The following is a 15895-nucleotide window of genomic DNA, read 5'->3' as shown; positions in this document are numbered from 1 at the left end:
TTTCACAAAATCTACTTTTGGCCTCCTCTCTGCCTGAAACGTCTTTTAAGAGCATAACAAGTGAAAATGCATCTCTAGCCAGTAAAGTGCTGAAAGCTGCAGGTATTCATGAAAATGACATCAAACTGTGAAATCAACTGTCCCGAGGCACTTCTTTGAGAAAATCTTTGAAATTATGTTTACTTTCACAAAATCAACTTTTGGCCTCCTCTCTGCCTGAAACGTCTTTTTAGAGCATAACAAGTGAAAATGCATCTCTAGCCAGTAAAGTGCTGGAAGCTGCAGGTATTCATGAAAATGACATCAAACTGTGAAATCAACTGTCCTGAGGCACTTCTTTGAGAAAATCTTTGAAATTATGTTTACTTTCACAAAATCAACTTTTGGCCTCCTCTCTGCCTGAAACGTCTTTTTAGAGCATAACAAGTGAAAATGCATCTCTAGCCAGTAAAGTGCTGAAAGCTGCAGGTATTCATGAAAATCACATCAAACTGTGAAATCAACTGTCCTGAGGCACTTCTTTGAGAAAATCTTTGAAATTATATTTACTTTCACAAAATCAACTTTTGGTCTCCTCTCTGCCTGAAACGTCTTCTAAGAGCATAAAAAGTGAAAATGCATCTCTAGCCAGTAAAATGCTGAAAGCTGCAGGTATTCATGAAAATGACATCAAACTGTGAAATCAACTGTCCCGAGGCACTTCTTTGAGAAAATCTTTGAAATTATGTTTACTTTCACAAAATCAACTTTTGGCCTCCTCTCTGCCTGAAACGTCTTTTAAGAGCATCACAAGTGAAAATGCATCTCTAGCCAGTAAAATGCTGAAAGCTGCAGGTATTCATGAAAATGACATGAAACTGTGAAATCAACTGTCCCGAGGCACTTCTTTGAGAAAATCTTTGAAACTATGTTTACTTTCACAAAATCAACTTTTGGCCTCCTCTCTGCCTGAAACGTCTTTTAAGAGCATAACAAGTGAAAATGCATCTCTAGCCAGTAAAGTGCTGAAAGCTGCAGGTATTCATGAAAATGACATCAAACTGTGAAATCAACTGTCCCGAGGCACTTCTTTGAGAAAATCTTTGAAATTATGTTTACTTTCACAAAATCAACTTTTGGCCTCCTCTCTGCCTGAAACGTCTTTTAAGAGCATCACAAGTGAAAATGCATCTCTAGCCAGTAAAGTGCTGAAAGCTGCAGGTATTCATGAAAATGACATCAAACTGTGAAATCAACTGTCCCGAGGCACTTCTTTGAGAAAATCTTTGAAATTATGTTTACTTTCACAAAATCAACTTTTGGCCTCCTCTCTGCCTGAAACGTCTTTTAAGAGCATCACAAGTGAAAATGCATCTCTAGCCAGTAAAATGCTGAAAGCTGCAGGTATTCATGAAAATGACATGAAACTGTGAAATCAACTGTCCCGAGGCACTTCTTTGAGAAAATCTTTGAAACTATGTTTACTTTCACAAAATCAACTTTTGGCCTCCTCTCTGCCTGAAACGTCTTTTAAGAGCATAAAAAGTGAAAATGCATCTCTAGCCAGTAAAATGCTGAAAGCTGCAGGTATTCATGAAAATGACATGAAACTGTGAAATCAACTGTCCTGAGGCACTTCTTTGAGAAAATCTTTGAAATTATGTTTACTTTCACAAAATCAACTTTTGGCCTCCTCTCTGCCTGAAACGTCTTTTTAGAGCATAACAAGTGAAAATGCATCTCTAGCCAGTAAAGTGCTGAAAGCTGCAGGTATTCATGAAAATTACATCAAACTGTGAAATCAACTGTCCTGAGGCACTTCTTTGAGAAAATCTTTGAAATTATGTTTACTTTCACAAAATCTACTTTTGGCCTCCTCTCTGCCTGATACGTATTCTAAGAGCATAAAAAGTGAAAATGCATCTCTAGCCAGTAAAGTGCTGAAAGCTGCAGGTATTCATGAAAATGACATCAAACTGTGAAATCAACTGTCCCGAGGCACTTCTTTGAGAAAATCTTTGAAATTATGTTTACTTTCACAAAATCAACTTTTGGCCTCCTCTCTGCCTGAAACGTCTTTTAAGAGCATAACAAGTGAAAATGCATCTCTAGCCAGTAAAGTGCTGAAAGCTGCAGGTATTCATGAAAATGACATCAAACTGTGAAATCAACTGTCCTGAGGCACTTCTTTGAGAAAATCTTTGAAATTATGTTTACTTTCACAAAATCAACTTTTGGCCTCCTCTCTGCCTGAAACGTCTTTTAAGAGCATCACAAGTGAAAATGCATCTCTAGCCAGTAAAGTGCTGAAAGCTGCAGGTATTCATGAAAATGACATCAAACTGTGAAATCAACTGTCCCGAGGCACTTCTTTGAGAAAATCTTTGAAATTATGTTTACTTTCACAAAATCAACTTTTGGCCTCCTCTCTGCCTGAAACGTCTTTTAAGAGCATCACAAGTGAAAATGCATCTCTAGCCAGTAAAGTGCTGAAAGCTGCAGGTATTCATGAAAATTACATCAAACTGTGAAATCAACTGTCCTGAGGCACTTCTTTGAGAAAATCTTTGAAATTATGTTTACTTTCACAAAATCTACTTTTGGCCTCCTCTCTGCCTGATACGTATTCTAAGAGCATAAAAAGTGAAAATGCATCTCTAGCCAGTAAAGTGCTGAAAGCTGCAGGTATTCATGAAAATGACATCAAACTGTGAAATCAACTGTCCCGAGGCACTTCTTTGAGAAAATCTTTGAAATTATGTTTACTTTCACAAAATCAACTTTTGGCCTCCTCTCTGCCTGAAACGTCTTTTAAGAGCATAACAAGTGAAAATGCATCTCTAGCCAGTAAAGTGCTGAAAGCTGCAGGTATTCATGAAAATGACATCAAACTGTGAAATCAACTGTCCCGAGGCACTTCTTTGAGAAAATCTTTGAAATTATGTTTACTTTCACAAAATCAACTTTTGGCCTCCTCTCTGCCTGAAACGTCTTTTTAGAGCATAACAAGTGAAAATGCATCTCTAGCCAGTAAAGTGCTGAAAGCTGCAGGTATTCATGAAAATGACATCAAACTGTGAAATCAACTGTCCTGAGGCACTTCTTTGAGAAAATCTTTGAAATTATGTTTACTTTCACAAAATCAACTTTTGGCCTCCTCTCTGCCTGAAACGTCTTTTTAGAGCATAACAAGTGAAAATGCATCTCTAGCCAGTAAAGTGCTGAAAGCTGCAGGTATTCATGAAAATGACATCAAACTGTGAAATCAACTGTCCTGAGGCACTTCTTTGAGAAAATCTTTGAAATTATGTTTACTTTCACAAAATCAACTTTTGGCCTCCTCTCTGCCTGAAACGTCTTTTAAGAGCATCACAAGTGAAAATGCATCTCTAGCCAGTAAAGTGCTGAAAGCTGCAGGTATTCATGAAAATGACATCAAACTGTGAAATCAACTGTCCCGAGGCACTTCTTTGAGAAAATCTTTGAAATTATGTTTACTTTCACAAAATCAACTTTTGGCCTCCTCTCTGCCTGAAACGTCTTTTAAGAGCATCACAAGTGAAAATGCATCTCTAGCCAGTAAAATGCTGAAAGCTGCAGGTATTCATGAAAATGACATGAAACTGTGAAATCAACTGTCCCGAGGCACTTCTTTGAGAAAATCTTTGAAACTATGTTTACTTTCACAAAATCAACTTTTGGCCTCCTCTCTGCCTGAAACGTCTTTTAAGAGCATAACAAGTGAAAATGCATCTCTAGCCAGTAAAGTGCTGAAAGCTGCAGGTATTCATGAAAATGACATCAAACTGCGAAATCAACTGTCCCGAGGCACTTCTTTGAGAAAATCTTTGAAATTATGTTTACTTTCACAAAATCAACTTTTGGCCTCCTCTCTGCCTGAAACGTCTTTTAAGAGCATCACAAGTGAAAATGCATCTCTAGCCAGTAAAGTGCTGAAAGCTGCAGGTATTCATGAAAATGACATCAAACTGTGAAATCAACTGTCCCGAGGCACTTCTTTGAGAAAATCTTTGAAATTATGTTTACTTTCACAAAATCAACTTTTGGCCTCCTCTCTGCCTGAAACGTCTTTTAAGAGCATAACAAGTGAAAATGCATCTCTAGCCAGTAAAGTGCTGAAAGCTGCAGGTATTCATGAAAATGACATCAAACTGTGAAATCAACTGTCCCGAGGCACTTCTTTGAGAAAATCTTTGAAATTATGTTTACTTTCACAAAATCAACTTTTGGCCTCCTCTCTGCCTGAAACGTCTTTTTAGAGCATAACAAGTGAAAATGCATCTCTTTTGAGAAAAGTGCTGAAAGCTGCAGGTATTCATGAAAATGACATGAAACTGTGAAATCAACTGTCCCGAGGCACTTCTTTGAGAAAATCTTTGAAACTATGTTTACTTTCACAAAATCAACTTTTGGCCTCCTCTCTGCCTGAAACGTCTTTTAAGAGCATAAAAAGTGAAAATGCATCTCTAGCCAGTAAAATGCTGAAAGCTGCAGGTATTCATGAAAATGACATGAAACTGTGAAATCAACTGTCCTGAGGCACTTCTTTGAGAAAATCTTTGAAATTATGTTTACTTTCACAAAATCAACTTTTGGCCTCCTCTCTGCCTGAAACGTCTTTTTAGAGCATAACAAGTGAAAATGCATCTCTAGCCAGTAAAGTGCTGAAAGCTGCAGGTATTCATGAAAATTACATCAAACTGTGAAATCAACTGTCCTGAGGCACTTCTTTGAGAAAATCTTTGAAATTATGTTTACTTTCACAAAATCTACTTTTGGCCTCCTCTCTGCCTGATACGTATTCTAAGAGCATAAAAAGTGAAAATGCATCTCTAGCCAGTAAAGTGCTGAAAGCTGCAGGTATTCATGAAAATGACATCAAACTGTGAAATCAACTGTCCCGAGGCACTTCTTTGAGAAAATCTTTGAAATTATGTTTACTTTCACAAAATCAACTTTTGGCCTCCTCTCTGCCTGAAATGTCTTTTAAGAGCATAACAAGTGAAAATGCATCTCTAGCCAGTAAAGTGCTGAAAGCTGCAGGTATTCATGAAAATGACATCAAACTGTGAAATCAACTGTCCCGAGGCACTTCTTTGAGAAAATCTTTGAAATTATGTTTACTTTCACAAAATCAACTTTTGGCCTCCTCTCTGCCTGAAACGTCTTTTTAGAGCATAACAAGTGAAAATGCATCTCTAGCCAGTAAAGTGCTGAAAGCTGCAGGTATTCATGAAAATGACATCAAACTGTGAAATCAACTGTCCTGAGGCACTTCTTTGAGAAAATCTTTGAAATTATGTTTACTTTCACAAAATCAACTTTTGGCCTCCTCTCTGCCTGAAACGTCTTTTTAGAGCATAACAAGTGAAAATGCATCTCTAGCCAGTAAAGTGCTGAAAGCTGCAGGTATTCATGAAAATCACATCAAACTGTGAAATCAACTGTCCTGAGGCACTTCTTTGAGAAAATCTTTGAAATTATATTTACTTTCACAAAATCAACTTTTGGTCTCCTCTCTGCCTGAAACGTCTTCTAAGAGCATAAAAAGTGAAAATGCATCTCTAGCCAGTAAAGTGCTGAAAGCTGCAGGTATTCATGAAAATTACATCAAACTGTGAAATCAACTGTCCTGAGGCACTTCTTTGAGAAAATCTTTGAAATTATGTTTACTTTCACAAAATCTACTTTTGGCCTCCTCTCTGCCTGATACGTATTCTAAGAGCATAAAAAGTGAAAATGCATCTCTAGCCAGTAAAGTGCTGAAAGCTGCAGGTATTCATGAAAATGACATCAAACTGTGAAATCAACTGTCCCGAGGCACTTCTTTGAGAAAATCTTTGAAATTATGTTTACTTTCACAAAATCAACTTTTGGCCTCCTCTCTGCCTGAAATGTCTTTTAAGAGCATAACAAGTGAAAATGCATCTCTAGCCAGTAAAGTGCTGAAAGCTGCAGGTATTCATGAAAATGACATCAAACTGTGAAATCAACTGTCCCGAGGCACTTCTTTGAGAAAACCTTTGAAATTATGTTTACTTTCACAAAATCAACTTTTGGCCTCCTCTCTGCCTGAAACGTCTTTTTAGAGCATAACAAGTGAAAATGCATCTCTAGCCAGTAAAGTGCTGAAAGCTGCAGGTATTCATGAAAATGACATCAAACTGTGAAATCAACTGTCCTGAGGCACTTCTTTGAGAAAATCTTTGAAATTATGTTTACTTTCACAAAATCAACTTTTGGCCTCCTCTCTGCCTGAAACGTCTTTTTAGAGCATAACAAGTGAAAATGCATCTCTAGCCAGTAAAGTGCTGAAAGCTGCAGGTATTCATGAAAATGACATCAAACTGTGAAATCAACTGTCCCGAGGCACTTCTTTGAGAAAACCTTTGAAATTATGTTTACTTTCACAAAATCAACTTTTGGCCTCCTCTCTGCCTGAAACGTCTTTTTAGAGCATAACAAGTGAAAATGCATCTCTAGCCAGTAAAGTGCTGAAAGCTGCAGGTATTCATGAAAATGACATCAAACTGTGAAATCAACTGTCCTGAGGCACTTCTTTGAGAAAATCTTTGAAATTATGTTTACTTTCACAAAATCAACTTTTGGCCTCCTCTCTGCCTGAAACGTCTTTTTAGAGCATAACAAGTGAAAATGCATCTCTAGCCAGTAAAGTGCTGAAAGCTGCAGGTATTCATGAAAATCACATCAAACTGTGAAATCAACTGTCCTGAGGCACTTCTTTGAGAAAATCTTTGAAATTATATTTACTTTCACAAAATCAACTTTTGGTCTCCTCTCTGCCTGAAACGTCTTCTAAGAGCATAAAAAGTGAAAATGCATCTCTAGCCAGTAAAATGCTGAAAGCTGCAGGTATTCATGAAAATGACATCAAACTGTGAAATCAACTGTCCTGAGGCACTTCTTTGAGAAAATCTTTGAAATTATGTTTACTTTCACAAAATCAACTTTTGGCCTCCTCTCTGCCTGAAACGTATTCTAAGAGCATAAAAAGTGAAAATGCATCTCTAGCCAGTAAAATGCTGAAAGCTGCAGGTATTCATGAAAATGACATCAAACTGTGAAATCAACTGTCCCGAGGCACTTCTTTGAGAAAATCTTTGAAATTATGTTTACTTTCACAAAATCAACTTTTGGCCTCCTCTCTGCCTGAAACGTCTTTTAAGAGCATCACAAGTGAAAATGCATCTCTAGCCAGTAAAATGCTGAAAGCTGCAGGTATTCATGAAAATGACATGAAACTGTGAAATCAACTGTCCCGAGGCACTTCTTTGAGAAAATCTTTGAAACTATGTTTACTTTCACAAAATCAACTTTTGGCCTCCTCTCTGCCTGAAACGTCTTTTAAGAGCATAACAAGTGAAAATGCATCTCTAGCCAGTAAAGTGCTGAAAGCTGCAGGTATTCATGAAAATGACATCAAACTGTGAAATCAACTGTCCCGAGGCACTTCTTTGAGAAAATCTTTGAAATTATGTTTACTTTCACAAAATCAACTTTTGGCCTCCTCTCTGCCTGAAACGTCTTTTAAGAGCATCACAAGTGAAAATGCATCTCTAGCCAGTAAAGTGCTGAAAGCTGCAGGTATTCATGAAAATGACATCAAACTGTGAAATCAACTGTCCCGAGGCACTTCTTTGAGAAAATCTTTGAAATTATGTTTACTTTCACAAAATCAACTTTTGGCCTCCTCTCTGCCTGAAACGTCTTTTAAGAGCATCACAAGTGAAAATGCATCTCTAGCCAGTAAAGTGCTGAAAGCTGCAGGTATTCATGAAAATGACATCAAACTGTGAAATCAACTGTCCCGAGGCACTTCTTTGAGAAAATCTTTGAAATTATGTTTACTTTCACAAAATCAACTTTTGGCCTCCTCTCTGCCTGAAACGTCTTTTAAGAGCATCACAAGTGAAAATGCATCTCTAGCCAGTAAAATGCTGAAAGCTGCAGGTATTCATGAAAATGACATGAAACTGTGAAATCAACTGTCCCGAGGCACTTCTTTGAGAAAATCTTTGAAACTATGTTTACTTTCACAAAATCAACTTTTGGCCTCCTCTCTGCCTGAAACGTCTTTTAAGAGCATAAAAAGTGAAAATGCATCTCTAGCCAGTAAAATGCTGAAAGCTGCAGGTATTCATGAAAATGACATGAAACTGTGAAATCAACTGTCCTGAGGCACTTCTTTGAGAAAATCTTTGAAATTATGTTTACTTTCACAAAATCAACTTTTGGCCTCCTCTCTGCCTGAAACGTCTTTTTAGAGCATAACAAGTGAAAATGCATCTCTAGCCAGTAAAGTGCTGAAAGCTGCAGGTATTCATGAAAATTACATCAAACTGTGAAATCAACTGTCCTGAGGCACTTCTTTGAGAAAATCTTTGAAATTATGTTTACTTTCACAAAATCTACTTTTGGCCTCCTCTCTGCCTGATACGTATTCTAAGAGCATAAAAAGTGAAAATGCATCTCTAGCCAGTAAAGTGCTGAAAGCTGCAGGTATTCATGAAAATGACATCAAACTGTGAAATCAACTGTCCCGAGGCACTTCTTTGAGAAAATCTTTGAAATTATGTTTACTTTCACAAAATCAACTTTTGGCCTCCTCTCTGCCTGAAACGTCTTTTTAGAGCATAACAAGTGAAAATGCATCTCTAGCCAGTAAAGTGCTGAAAGCTGCAGGTATTCATGAAAATGACATCAAACTGTGAAATCAACTGTCCTGAGGCACTTCTTTGAGAAAATCTTTGAAATTATGTTTACTTTCACAAAATCAACTTTTGGCCTCCTCTCTGCCTGAAACGTCTTTTTAGAGCATAACAAGTGAAAATGCATCTCTAGCCAGTAAAGTGCTGAAAGCTGCAGGTATTCATGAAAATCACATCAAACTGTGAAATCAACTGTCCTGAGGCACTTCTTTGAGAAAATCTTTGAAATTATATTTACTTTCACAAAATCAACTTTTGGTCTCCTCTCTGCCTGAAACGTCTTCTAAGAGCATAAAAAGTGAAAATGCATCTCTAGCCAGTAAAATGCTGAAAGCTGCAGGTATTCATGAAAATGACATCAAACTGTGAAATCAACTGTCCTGAGGCACTTCTTTGAGAAAATCTTTGAAATTATGTTTACTTTCACAAAATCAACTTTTGGCCTCCTCTCTGCCTGAAACGTATTCTAAGAGCATAAAAAGTGAAAATGCATCTCTAGCCAGTAAAATGCTGAAAGCTGCAGGTATTCATGAAAATGACATCAAACTGTGAAATCAACTGTCCCGAGGCACTTCTTTGAGAAAATCTTTGAAATTATGTTTACTTTCACAAAATCAACTTTTGGCCTCCTCTCTGCCTGAAACGTCTTTTAAGAGCATCACAAGTGAAAATGCATCTCTAGCCAGTAAAATGCTGAAAGCTGCAGGTATTCATGAAAATGACATGAAACTGTGAAATCAACTGTCCCGAGGCACTTCTTTGAGAAAATCTTTGAAACTATGTTTACTTTCACAAAATCAACTTTTGGCCTCCTCTCTGCCTGAAACGTCTTTTAAGAGCATAACAAGTGAAAATGCATCTCTAGCCAGTAAAGTGCTGAAAGCTGCAGGTATTCATGAAAATGACATCAAACTGTGAAATCAACTGTCCCGAGGCACTTCTTTGAGAAAATCTTTGAAATTATGTTTACTTTCACAAAATCAACTTTTGGCCTCCTCTCTGCCTGAAACGTCTTTTAAGAGCATCACAAGTGAAAATGCATCTCTAGCCAGTAAAGTGCTGAAAGCTGCAGGTATTCATGAAAATGACATCAAACTGTGAAATCAACTGTCCCGAGGCACTTCTTTGAGAAAATCTTTGAAATTATGTTTACTTTCACAAAATCAACTTTTGGCCTCCTCTCTGCCTGAAACGTCTTTTAAGAGCATCACAAGTGAAAATGCATCTCTAGCCAGTAAAGTGCTGAAAGCTGCAGGTATTCATGAAAATGACATCAAACTGTGAAATCAACTGTCCCGAGGCACTTCTTTGAGAAAATCTTTGAAATTATGTTTACTTTCACAAAATCAACTTTTGGCCTCCTCTCTGCCTGAAACGTCTTTTAAGAGCATCACAAGTGAAAATGCATCTCTAGCCAGTAAAATGCTGAAAGCTGCAGGTATTCATGAAAATGACATGAAACTGTGAAATCAACTGTCCCGAGGCACTTCTTTGAGAAAATCTTTGAAACTATGTTTACTTTCACAAAATCAACTTTTGGCCTCCTCTCTGCCTGAAACGTCTTTTAAGAGCATAAAAAGTGAAAATGCATCTCTAGCCAGTAAAATGCTGAAAGCTGCAGGTATTCATGAAAATGACATGAAACTGTGAAATCAACTGTCCTGAGGCACTTCTTTGAGAAAATCTTTGAAATTATGTTTACTTTCACAAAATCAACTTTTGGCCTCCTCTCTGCCTGAAACGTCTTTTTAGAGCATAACAAGTGAAAATGCATCTCTAGCCAGTAAAGTGCTGAAAGCTGCAGGTATTCATGAAAATTACATCAAACTGTGAAATCAACTGTCCTGAGGCACTTCTTTGAGAAAATCTTTGAAATTATGTTTACTTTCACAAAATCTACTTTTGGCCTCCTCTCTGCCTGATACGTATTCTAAGAGCATAAAAAGTGAAAATGCATCTCTAGCCAGTAAAGTGCTGAAAGCTGCAGGTATTCATGAAAATGACATCAAACTGTGAAATCAACTGTCCCGAGGCACTTCTTTGAGAAAATCTTTGAAATTATGTTTACTTTCACAAAATCAACTTTTGGCCTCCTCTCTGCCTGAAACGTCTTTTTAGAGCATAACAAGTGAAAATGCATCTCTAGCCAGTAAAGTGCTGAAAGCTGCAGGTATTCATGAAAATGACATCAAACTGTGAAATCAACTGTCCTGAGGCACTTCTTTGAGAAAATCTTTGAAATTATGTTTACTTTCACAAAATCAACTTTTGGCCTCCTCTCTGCCTGAAACGTCTTTTTAGAGCATAACAAGTGAAAATGCATCTCTAGCCAGTAAAGTGCTGAAAGCTGCAGGTATTCATGAAAATCACATCAAACTGTGAAATCAACTGTCCTGAGGCACTTCTTTGAGAAAATCTTTGAAATTATATTTACTTTCACAAAATCAACTTTTGGTCTCCTCTCTGCCTGAAACGTCTTCTAAGAGCATAAAAAGTGAAAATGCATCTCTAGCCAGTAAAATGCTGAAAGCTGCAGGTATTCATGAAAATGACATCAAACTGTGAAATCAACTGTCCTGAGGCACTTCTTTGAGAAAATCTTTGAAATTATGTTTACTTTCACAAAATCAACTTTTGGCCTCCTCTCTGCCTGAAACGTATTCTAAGAGCATAAAAAGTGAAAATGCATCTCTAGCCAGTAAAATGCTGAAAGCTGCAGGTATTCATGAAAATGACATCAAACTGTGAAATCAACTGTCCCGAGGCACTTCTTTGAGAAAATCTTTGAAATTATGTTTACTTTCACAAAATCAACTTTTGGCCTCCTCTCTGCCTGAAACGTCTTTTAAGAGCATCACAAGTGAAAATGCATCTCTAGCCAGTAAAATGCTGAAAGCTGCAGGTATTCATGAAAATGACATGAAACTGTGAAATCAACTGTCCCGAGGCACTTCTTTGAGAAAATCTTTGAAACTATGTTTACTTTCACAAAATCAACTTTTGGCCTCCTCTCTGCCTGAAACGTCTTTTAAGAGCATAACAAGTGAAAATGCATCTCTAGCCAGTAAAGTGCTGAAAGCTGCAGGTATTCATGAAAATGACATCAAACTGTGAAATCAACTGTCCCGAGGCACTTCTTTGAGAAAATCTTTGAAATTATGTTTACTTTCACAAAATCAACTTTTGGCCTCCTCTCTGCCTGAAACGTCTTTTAAGAGCATCACAAGTGAAAATGCATCTCTAGCCAGTAAAGTGCTGAAAGCTGCAGGTATTCATGAAAATGACATCAAACTGTGAAATCAACTGTCCCGAGGCACTTCTTTGAGAAAATCTTTGAAATTATGTTTACTTTCACAAAATCAACTTTTGGCCTCCTCTCTGCCTGAAACGTCTTTTAAGAGCATCACAAGTGAAAATGCATCTCTAGCCAGTAAAGTGCTGAAAGCTGCAGGTATTCATGAAAATGACATCAAACTGTGAAATCAACTGTCCCGAGGCACTTCTTTGAGAAAATCTTTGAAATTATGTTTACTTTCACAAAATCAACTTTTGGCCTCCTCTCTGCCTGAAACGTCTTTTAAGAGCATCACAAGTGAAAATGCATCTCTAGCCAGTAAAATGCTGAAAGCTGCAGGTATTCATGAAAATGACATGAAACTGTGAAATCAACTGTCCCGAGGCACTTCTTTGAGAAAATCTTTGAAACTATGTTTACTTTCACAAAATCAACTTTTGGCCTCCTCTCTGCCTGAAACGTCTTTTAAGAGCATAAAAAGTGAAAATGCATCTCTAGCCAGTAAAATGCTGAAAGCTGCAGGTATTCATGAAAATGACATGAAACTGTGAAATCAACTGTCCTGAGGCACTTCTTTGAGAAAATCTTTGAAATTATGTTTACTTTCACAAAATCAACTTTTGGCCTCCTCTCTGCCTGAAACGTCTTTTTAGAGCATAACAAGTGAAAATGCATCTCTAGCCAGTAAAGTGCTGAAAGCTGCAGGTATTCATGAAAATTACATCAAACTGTGAAATCAACTGTCCTGAGGCACTTCTTTGAGAAAATCTTTGAAATTATGTTTACTTTCACAAAATCTACTTTTGGCCTCCTCTCTGCCTGATACGTATTCTAAGAGCATAAAAAGTGAAAATGCATCTCTAGCCAGTAAAGTGCTGAAAGCTGCAGGTATTCATGAAAATGACATCAAACTGTGAAATCAACTGTCCCGAGGCACTTCTTTGAGAAAATCTTTGAAATTATGTTTACTTTCACAAAATCAACTTTTGGCCTCCTCTCTGCCTGAAACGTCTTTTAAGAGCATAACAAGTGAAAATGCATCTCTAGCCAGTAAAGTGCTGAAAGCTGCAGGTATTCATGAAAATGACATCAAACTGTGAAATCAACTGTCCTGAGGCACTTCTTTGAGAAAATCTTTGAAATTATGTTTACTTTCACAAAATCAACTTTTGGCCTCCTCTCTGCCTGAAACGTCTTTTTAGAGCATAACAAGTGAAAATGCATCTCTAGCCAGTAAAGTGCTGAAAGCTGCAGGTATTCATGAAAATCACATCAAACTGTGAAATCAACTGTCCTGAGGCACTTCTTTGAGAAAATCTTTGAAATTATATTTACTTTCACAAAATCAACTTTTGGTCTCCTCTCTGCCTGAAACGTCTTCTAAGAGCATAAAAAGTGAAAATGCATCTCTAGCCAGTAAAATGCTGAAAGCTGCAGGTATTCATGAAAATGACATCAAACTGTGAAATCAACTGTCCTGAGGCACTTCTTTGAGAAAATCTTTGAAATTATGTTTACTTTCACAAAATCAACTTTTGGCCTCCTCTCTGCCTGAAACGTATTCTAAGAGCATAAAAAGTGAAAATGCATCTCTAGCCAGTAAAATGCTGAAAGCTGCAGGTATTCATGAAAATGACATCAAACTGTGAAATCAACTGTCCCGAGGCACTTCTTTGAGAAAATCTTTGAAATTATGTTTACTTTCACAAAATCAACTTTTGGCCTCCTCTCTGCCTGAAACGTCTTTTAAGAGCATCACAAGTGAAAATGCATCTCTAGCCAGTAAAATGCTGAAAGCTGCAGGTATTCATGAAAATGACATGAAACTGTGAAATCAACTGTCCCGAGGCACTTCTTTGAGAAAATCTTTGAAACTATGTTTACTTTCACAAAATCAACTTTTGGCCTCCTCTCTGCCTGAAACGTCTTTTAAGAGCATAACAAGTGAAAATGCATCTCTAGCCAGTAAAGTGCTGAAAGCTGCAGGTATTCATGAAAATGACATCAAACTGTGAAATCAACTGTCCCGAGGCACTTCTTTGAGAAAATCTTTGAAATTATGTTTACTTTCACAAAATCAACTTTTGGCCTCCTCTCTGCCTGAAACGTCTTTTAAGAGCATCACAAGTGAAAATGCATCTCTAGCCAGTAAAGTGCTGAAAGCTGCAGGTATTCATGAAAATGACATCAAACTGTGAAATCAACTGTCCCGAGGCACTTCTTTGAGAAAATCTTTGAAATTATGTTTACTTTCACAAAATCAACTTTTGGCCTCCTCTCTGCCTGAAACGTCTTTTAAGAGCATCACAAGTGAAAATGCATCTCTAGCCAGTAAAGTGCTGAAAGCTGCAGGTATTCATGAAAATGACATCAAACTGTGAAATCAACTGTCCCGAGGCACTTCTTTGAGAAAATCTTTGAAATTATGTTTACTTTCACAAAATCAACTTTTGGCCTCCTCTCTGCCTGAAACGTCTTTTAAGAGCATCACAAGTGAAAATGCATCTCTAGCCAGTAAAATGCTGAAAGCTGCAGGTATTCATGAAAATGACATGAAACTGTGAAATCAACTGTCCCGAGGCACTTCTTTGAGAAAATCTTTGAAACTATGTTTACTTTCACAAAATCAACTTTTGGCCTCCTCTCTGCCTGAAACGTCTTTTAAGAGCATAAAAAGTGAAAATGCATCTCTAGCCAGTAAAATGCTGAAAGCTGCAGGTATTCATGAAAATGACATGAAACTGTGAAATCAACTGTCCTGAGGCACTTCTTTGAGAAAATCTTTGAAATTATGTTTACTTTCACAAAATCAACTTTTGGCCTCCTCTCTGCCTGAAACGTCTTTTTAGAGCATAACAAGTGAAAATGCATCTCTAGCCAGTAAAGTGCTGAAAGCTGCAGGTATTCATGAAAATTACATCAAACTGTGAAATCAACTGTCCTGAGGCACTTCTTTGAGAAAATCTTTGAAATTATGTTTACTTTCACAAAATCTACTTTTGGCCTCCTCTCTGCCTGATACGTATTCTAAGAGCATAAAAAGTGAAAATGCATCTCTAGCCAGTAAAGTGCTGAAAGCTGCAGGTATTCATGAAAATGACATCAAACTGTGAAATCAACTGTCCCGAGGCACTTCTTTGAGAAAATCTTTGAAATTATGTTTACTTTCACAAAATCAACTTTTGGCCTCCTCTCTGCCTGAAACGTCTTTTAAGAGCATAACAAGTGAAAATGCATCTCTAGCCAGTAAAGTGCTGAAAGCTGCAGGTATTCATGAAAATGACATCAAACTGTGAAATCAACTGTCCCGAGGCACTTCTTTGAGAAAATCTTTGAAATTATGTTTACTTTCACAAAATCAACTTTTGGCCTCCTCTCTGCCTGAAACGTCTTTTTAGAGCATAACAAGTGAAAATGCATCTCTAGCCAGTAAAGTGCTGAAAGCTGCAGGTATTCATGAAAATGACATCAAACTGTGAAATCAACTGTCCTGAGGCACTTCTTTGAGAAAATCTTTGAAATTATGTTTACTTTCACAAAATCAACTTTTGGCCTCCTCTCTGCCTGAAACGTCTTTTTAGAGCATAACAAGTGAAAATGCATCTCTAGCCAGTAAAGTGCTGAAAGCTGCAGGTATTCATGAAAATGACATCAAACTGTGAAATCAACTGTCCCGAGGCACTTCTTTGAGAAAATCTTTGAAATTATGTTTACTTTCACAAAATCAACTTTTGGCCTCCTCTCTGCCTGAAACGTCTTTTAAGAGCATCACAAGTGAAAATGCATCTCTAGCCAGTAAAGTGCTGAAAGCTGCAGGTATTCATGAAAATGACATCAAACTGTGAAATCAACTGTCCCGAGGCACTTCTTT

This window comes from Anarhichas minor, unplaced genomic scaffold, assembly GCF_050575085.1.
Source record: "Anarhichas minor isolate MPS153535 unplaced genomic scaffold, ASM5057508v1 ptg000058l, whole genome shotgun sequence".
Lineage (NCBI taxonomy): Eukaryota > Metazoa > Chordata > Actinopteri > Perciformes > Anarhichadidae > Anarhichas > Anarhichas minor.
This window is presented reverse-complemented; position numbering follows the sequence as displayed.